The 8,258-nt window shown below is 50.9% G+C and overlaps 1 protein-coding gene across 3 annotated transcripts in view; it reads right to left on the minus strand.

The window, feature by feature from the left end:
• Positions 1-8,258, minus strand: part of PDZD4 (PDZ domain containing 4) — a 28,645-nt gene that overhangs the window by 19,235 nt on the left and 1,152 nt on the right. The window lies entirely within an intron of this gene.

Below are 8,258 nucleotides of genomic sequence, written 5' to 3' on the forward strand. Positions count from 1 at the left end.
CCGGGGAGGGGGGGGGCGGGGCCCGGGCTCGCTCGTCCCGCCTCCCCGGGCGCGGATCCGCAGACAACGAGCGCGCGGCGGCGGCAGCGGCAGCGCGAGCCGGGGTGGCAGCCCGTTGGCCGCGTCTCCGGCGCCAGCAGCCGGCGCAGCCCGACCGACCGGCGCTAGTCCTCCGGCCCCACCCCTCCGGCCCCGCTCCCGGCCGGGGCGGGTCTCCGGCGCCCGCTCTAGGAGGCCTGGCGCGACTGGGCCGGAGGCTCCGGGTGGGAGGTCCTCGCCTTACTTCCCAAATACTCTGATCGGGAATCTCTGAGCAGGCGAGAGGAGGGAGGGTAGGCTGAGAAAAGAGCCCTGGCCCGGGTGACTGGGGGTCCCGCGGGCCCCACGGCTCCCCGGGAGGTCTAGGGACCTCCCCTTTCACCCAGGGTAACGCGAGGGGGAGGGGGTTAACGACACAGTTCTAGGGGCGCCCACGGTTGGGATGAGTCTCCCAACCCCACCCTGCGGATTGGGAAACCTAGGCTAGGCGAGAACACAGACCGGAAGTTAGCCTCTGCCCTGGCGCCCCGTTGCACCCGCTATCTCAGCTCTGCTGTCGCGAGTGTCCAAGGAACACCTTGGACGCAGCCGTGTCTGGCTCAGCAGGACCGAGAAAGGAGAAGCCAGGCAGGCTCTGTGCGCTCCCATCTTTTCAGTGGCCCAGCAGAAGTCCTCATTCATGTGTTCCTATCTCTGGTGCTTAAAAATTGTCAACCCACAGGAACGTTGGCGCATGGACATCTGCATTCCCCTCACCCAGCTCTCCCCGGAGTGCACATTCCACCGCACCTGCTCCCTCCTCTCTACACACACACACATTCCCAAGCAAAATGCTGGCACCAACGCTCTCCACACACCCCCACCCCCCGGGAAACCGCGACACCCTTAATGTGCTCAGGGATTTAACACTGACAGTCAGCACCTCTGCATCTCTCCAATTGTACTGCTAATGCCCTTATAGCTGCTTTTTTTCTTCTTCTTCTTTTCTTCTTTTTTTTCAGATCCAGGATCCAATCAAGGATCACACACTTGGTCATTAGGTCTCTAGTCTCCTGTAATCTAGAACAATCTATGCATTTAAAAAAAAAAAAAAAAAAAAAACCTTTCCTCAGATCCAGGATCCAATCAAGGATCACACACTTGGTCATTAGGTCTCTAGTCTCCTGTAATCTAGAACAATCTATGCATTTAAAAAAAAAAAAAAAAAAAAAAACCTTTCATGACACTGACCTCTTGGAAGAGTCTAGGGCACTCGCCTTGTAGAAAGCCCCAGGGCGAGGAGGGGCAGGGGGCCGGGCTGCCCACCGTTAGGGAGGCTCGGTTTGATCACCTGGTGTCTCCCTTGTAAAGTTGCATTTCCCCTCCGCAATGCACAAGTAATCTGGCTGACACCTTGAGACCCAGTGACTATCTTTTCTTCCCCAACAACCTTTATCTAATGGTTTTACCATCCTAGGATGATCCCCAACTGGATGAATTGCATTGGTGCTGCAAAATGCCTTAATTTGTTAGAACTCTAGCAGGGACACAGCACTACACGCCAACATGTGACTGGCCCAGTGAATGGCATGCCCCCAGTTGAGGCTGCCTGGACAAGCCACACCATCCACCCCCAGAACTCTGTGCCCACTCTTTCTGCCCAGGGGCAGGAGCGAGAGAAGGACGAAGCACAGGAAGCCTTCATCTCAAAGGACTTTTTAGTAGTTTGGGGCTGGTGTGTGTGTCTGGGTACCCATGTGAGCTGCCTGTAGGTTCGTAAGGATGTGGGTGATGGGAAGAGGCTCAGTGAGTTGCACGTAGCCTGGAAGAACAGATTATGTCCCTTGGGGCCCCACCTGGTCAATTATCCCTGGAAACTGATCTGATAGGTGTGAGGTGAGGCCTCCCCCCTCTTATTTGTAATAAACTCACTTCCTAGGTGATACTGACATAATTTGGGGCTTCACTGATTTATCCCAAGTCCTGAGCGAGGTCCTAGCTACTCAAAGTGTAGTCTGAGGGCCAGCAGCATGGACATCCCCTGGGAGGTTGTGAGTAATGCAGAATCCCAGGCCCGCCCCTGGACCTGCTCAAGCAGATCCTGCATTCTAAAAAGGGCCTCAGGGTAGAGTCATGCTGGCCCAGAGCACCCCCTTGAGGAACCAGGGAGGACTTGCACACACCTTGACAGGATTCAGACCACAGGCAAGTGCTTCAAATGGTCTCTCCTCCCAGCTGTCACTCCACAAAGGGGAGTGGGTGGGTGGTGCCCATGGGGCAAGCGGAAATCTGATCCACCTGCCCTGGCCCCCCTGCCTTTCTAGGGAAGAGCAGGCCTCTCGGGGCCCCTCTGAAGTCCTGCCTGGAGAGAGAGGCTGGGAATGAGGGATGCCCCACATGCGGCCAGTATGGAAAAGCAAAGAACTTCCAGAGGTCATCATTAAGATCAGTTTTGGGGGGCTTCCCTGGTGGTGCAGTGGTTGGGAGTCCGCCTGCCAATGCAGGGGACACGAGTTTGTGCCCCGGTCCGGGAAGATCCCACATGCCGCGGAAAGCTGGGCCCGTGAGCCATGGCCGCTGAGCCTGCGCGTCCGGAGCCTGTGCTCCGCAACGGGAGAGGCCACAATAGTGAGAGGCCGGCGTACCGCCAAAAAAAAAAAAAAAAAAAAAAAAAAAAAGATCAGTGTTTGAGTGTGTGCTCACAGCTTCCCAGGCACCTTGGATGATGATGGAAAACGTCCTCCCACCCACCTACCTCTGGGCTAAACTGGCTGGCCCAAAGGCAAGCTCCCTGTCTCGCAGTAATCAAAATGATATCCCTTATGGAGTGCTTTTCATTCCCACTGCTCAAAGCAAGCATGAGGAAGAGACAGATTGCACGACAAAGAGGGGAGACGCCTGTCACACCCAAAGCCAGCTCTGAGCCCCAGCTTCTCAATCTTTCTTCTTTTGACTTGGCTCACGTGCAAAAGGACCAAATGTGCCTCCACCTTGGCATGTGTCCATCGCCTAAGTAATCTTACACGTTACACTTCACAACTCAGGGCGCCTCTGTTTCTCTCCCCCTTCTTTCTTACTAGAAAAACCCTCAAAATAATATTGGACATTCTTCTGTCACTGGACATTAATTGTGACATGTTCATGAGGAATGCCTTCTCCAACCAATTTCCACGCCTTAACGCCTGACCAAATGGCCTGATGGCAGCAACTCCACCCCCACCCAAATGAGATCCCAGGGGACCCAGTGCCACTGATTTCCCAATGGCAATGACCCCGGGAGGCAGGCGCTCTTTATTCCCATAGAGCAGGTGAAGAAACTGAGGCACTGAGCCAGTGAGCCGTTGAGTATCCCCACAGCACACTGTCTTCCCTGGCAGGGATCCTGAAGCAGAAGGAAAGAAAGGCCCACTCAGCCCTACCAGGGGCTCCTGGTGGACTAAGTGCTCTCACGTGCTTTTCTTCCTTTGGCAGGTGTACATGTGTTTCTTGTTTTTAAAGCTTTACTGGGGTATCATTGCCATATGATCAACTGCACATATTTAGAGCGTACAGTTTGAAAAGTTTTGATATAAGGTGTACATATACGTCTGTGAAGCCATCACCACAATCAAGATAGTGACCATTTCCATCATCCCCAAAAGTGTCCTCGTGCTCCTGTCTGTGCTCCCTCCCTTCCACCCATCCCTGCAAATACTGTCACTATAGATTGCATTTTCTAGAATTTTTCTATCCATGGCTCAGACAGAACCACGTCATGGGGGTCATGGTGTCAGAGAGAAGGACACAGGCCTGGCAAGCAGGGACAACAGGAAAGGCTCTCGGAACGTGCTTTTGTGTCTCAGTGTTAGGTGACCAGGCTACCTCCCTTTCTGCCCTTTATGACCTGGCTTCTTCCTCTTCCTAACAACATGCATGACCCTCCCCCACTCAGGGTCATTTCCAGATTTTTCAAGCTCTCCCTGTGCCCCCCCATGCCCCCAGCACCCACACTTGGTTGTATCCTTGGAGGACTAGACTGGGATAACAGAAATGGAGCTGGGGTTCTGACATGCCGCACTTAAAGTGCCTGTGATAGACCACGTCAGTAGAATCAAGGGCCCAAAAACCACAGGATCGTCTCAAGAGCCACAGAAAAAGCAGTTGACAAAACCTAACAACACTTCATGGTAAAAACACTCAAACTAGGAATAGAAGGGAACTTCCTCAAGCTGATAAAGAGCATGTATGACAAACCGCAGCTCACTTCATACTCAGGGGTGAAAGACTGGGAGCTTCTTAGATCAGCAACAAGACAAGGATACCCACTCTCACCACTTCTATTCAACACTGTACTGGAGGTGCTAGCCAGAGCAAACAGGCAAGGAAAAGAAATGAGAGGTATCCACAATGGAATATTACTCGGCCATAAAAAGGAACGAAATTGGGTCATTTGTAGAGATGTGGTTGGATCTAGAGACTGTCATAGAGTGAAGGAAGTCAGAAAGAGAGAAACAAATATCGTGTATTAATGCACATATGTGGAACCTAGATAAAAGGTACAGATGAACCGGTTTGCAGGACAGAAATAGAGACACAGATGTAGAGCACAAACATGGGCACAAGGGTGAGAAAATGGTGGGGGCGGGGGGGGTGGTGGTGTGATGAATCGGGAGATTGGGATTGACAAATGTACACTAATATGTATAAAATGGGTAACTAATAAGAAACTGCTGTATAAAAAAATAAATAGAATAAAATTCAAAAAAAGAAAAGAAATGAGAGGTATTCAGATTGGAAAGGAAGTAAAACTATCCTCTATTTATATATAGGAAATCCTGAAGAATCCACTCAAAACAACTATTTGAGCTAATAAATGAGTTTAGTAAGGTTGCAAGATATAAGACCAATATAAAAAAATCGATTGTATTTCTATACAGTGGCAATGAGAAAAATGAAAAGGAAATTAAGAAAAGAATTCCATTTACAGTAGCATCATAAAGAATAGAGTACTCCGGAATAAATTTAACAAAAGTGCAAAACGTTGGCGAAGGAAATCGAAGACTCAGAGAATTCCCCGGCGGTCCTGTGGTTAAGACTCTGCGCTCTCACTGCAGAGGGCCAGAGTTCAATCCCTGGTCAATCCCTGGTTGGGGAACTAAGATCCCACAAGCGACGTGACAAAGAAATTGAAGATCCAAATAAAAAGGCATCCCATGTTCATGGGTAATACTCTCCCAGATTCAACACAAATTCAATACATAGGTAATGCAATATTCAATACAAATTCAATGCAATTCCTACAAAATCACAGCTGGTTTTTCTGAAATTGACAAGCTGATCCTAAAATTCATATGGAGACTCAAGTGACTCAGAATAGACAAAACAATCTTGAATAGCACAAAGTTGGAAGACCGACGATTCAAAAGTTACTTACAAAGCTCTAGTAAAAGCAATGTGTTACAGGTATAAAGATAGACATTTCTCCAGAAAAGATACGCAAATAGCCAATAGCACGGGATAAGATGCTCATCAGGAAATGCATATGATGTCCCCTCAAACCCAGTAGGATGGCTATAATAAAGAACGTGTGTGGGGAGGGTGTGGAGAAACGGAACCCTCATACACTGCTGGTGGGAACATAAAACGTAAAATTGTGCAGCCCTTGTGGAAAACAGACAGCCCCTCAAAATACTAAACACAATTACCATATGATCCAGCAATTCCATTTCTGGGTATATACACAAAAGAATTGAAAGCAGGGACTCAAACAGATATTTGTACACTCACGTTCACAGCAGCACTGTTCACACTAGCCAAAAGGTGGAAATAAGTCAAATGTCCATCAATGGATGAATAGATAAATATTATGTGGTATAGCCATACAATAGGAAATTACTCAGTAATAAAAAGAAATTTAGTACTGATACATGCTACAATATGGATGAACCTTAAAAACACGATAAAGGAAAGAAGTCGGACAACAAAAGGTCACGTATCGTATGGTTTCATTGAGATGAAATGTCTGGAACAGGCAAGTCCATAAAGACAAGTAGATTAGTGGGTGCCAGAGCCTAGGAGGTATTGGGGAAATGTGACTGCTAATGGGTACGGGGTTTCTTTTCAAGGTGATGAAAATGTTCTGGAATTCGATAGTGGTAATGATTGCACAACTCTCTGAATATACTAAAAACCACTCAATTGTATGTTTTACAAGGGTATGTGAATTATATCTCAATAAAGTTTTTTTTTTTTAAATGCCTGTGAACTATCGGGAGAAAAGGGTCTGGAACTCAAGGCTAGAATAAGACACTTGGGACTTCTTAACCTGGGTGTCAGAGACCTCTGGGGATCTAGGAAGGGGCCCCAGGACACCCCAGCAAAAGGAAGCCACATGGCAAGTGGTGTAGGTGTACTTGTGCATTTCTCTGGGCTGAGCTGTATCCCGGTGGGGTTCCTTATTTTGGCAAGGTGCAGAGGCCACAGGTGGGTGTGGACAAACCATGGAGAAGCCTCTCTGAGGCTGTGAAGCACCAGAGTTTAAATGGGGGGGGGGGGGGCAAGGGGTCCTGGAAACTGACTGGTCTTCTGGGACAAAAGCTTCCCTCCCCTCTGAAAAGAGGCTGGGACCAGCAGAAGCTCCCTGCTGCGCCTGGGACGCCAGCCCCCAGACCCAGAGTCATCTGGGATAGTTAATGGTTTTCCCTGCTCTCCAGCTTTTTTTAAATTCAATTCTCTTTCGTCTTCCCTTAATTTTGAAGGATAGTTCCTTTTTTAAAACTGCATCCATACTGTATAGCACAGGGAACTCTACTCAATACTCATTTATCTAAAAGAGTGGATATATGTATAACTGATTCACTTTGATGTACACCTGAAACTAACAGAACGTCGTAAATCAACTATACTCCAACAAAAATTAACTTAGAAAGATAAATTTAAAAAGCAAAATAAAATAAAACCGCATCCAGTCTCGGATTCTGTCCAAACTTCTGCAGGAGCTGTAAAAGGGAGCAGCACCCCAGGGACTGGTCAGTGAGGGCTGCAGATGAGGAAAAGCAGAGGCGGCTGGCCTGAGGCCGCCCTCCTCCTGGGGAGCTACTTGCCCAGGGCTTGCAGCTCTCTCTCCAGGAGAAAAGCCTGGACTGCGACTTTCCAGCCCAGGTTCACCTCAAGCCTTCCTGCGACATGAAGCCTCCCTGAAGGCCGTCCCAGCCAGACCTGTGGCAGCCTCCCTGCCACTGCCCATGGGGAACCCGAAGGGTCACAGCAGCGTCGCCTCCCAACCACGGCTCATCTCGGGCCTGCAGCGCAGCGCAGGTCGCCCTCCGCTTTCCACACATCCGCAAGGGACTGGCCTTTAACGAAGCGCTACATCAATCCCCCTGGGAGGAAGTTAAGATTCGCTTTTTGCCATTTGATAGAATGATCCCAAGAAAGGAAGCAATGAGGACGGGATCCCACGGCCTCATCAACCAACCAGTGCAGCCCACCTCCCGCCGGGAGCCCTGGTGCCACTACTGGGATTCCACGGGACTGCTCGGGGTCCAGCCTGGGTCATTCCCGAGCCTGATCCCACGAGGGCTAATGGCAATAGCCAGGCAAGATTTCCAAACAGCTGGAACGAGAGATGGGAGGAAGCACGAGGCGGGGTGGGGGTGGCGGAGAGAATGGCAGAACGGAGGCGGAGGGCCGAGAGCGGGGAAAGCAGAGGGCCCGCGCGTCCCGGGAGACCGGCCCGAGAGCGCGGGAGAGGAGCGCCGCCAGGCTAGGCAAGATTCCCGTCCTGCCCAGGACGGCCAGAGGCTCTCAGCACGAATGCAGCACTCCCGCGGGCTCCCCAATCTCCACCGCGCCCCGGCCGATGCCTGTAGGGGTCCCCCCTTTTCTTCTAAGGAGACCCCATTCCCCCAGCCAACACCTCTCCGACCTGCACTTGCTTCCCCAGTCCGGACCAATAAACCCAGAGCAGAAACGTATACCTGTCTGCGCCCGTTCTGCCCCTGGGTCCCGACTCCCTCTAACCTTGAACTCCCTCCACAGAGCCCTGGGGGCGTCTCAGACCACGCCATCCGGGACATTTCTCTAGACAGCTCTCAGAGCGCACACAGAAAGTACACACACGCAGGGCCGGAGGAGCCTCCGCGAACACACAGACGCGGCACAGGCACGCACTCACGAAGTCACGCCACGCACAGGCAAGGAAGCCGAGCTCCGGGTCCGAGAGCGCGACCTGGAGTCTCCCCTCCCTCCCCGCCAGTCAC

Source organism: Lipotes vexillifer, unplaced genomic scaffold (genome assembly GCF_000442215.2).
Source record: "Lipotes vexillifer unplaced genomic scaffold, Lipotes_vexillifer_v1.1 scaffold899, whole genome shotgun sequence".
Lineage (NCBI taxonomy): Eukaryota > Metazoa > Chordata > Mammalia > Artiodactyla > Lipotidae > Lipotes > Lipotes vexillifer.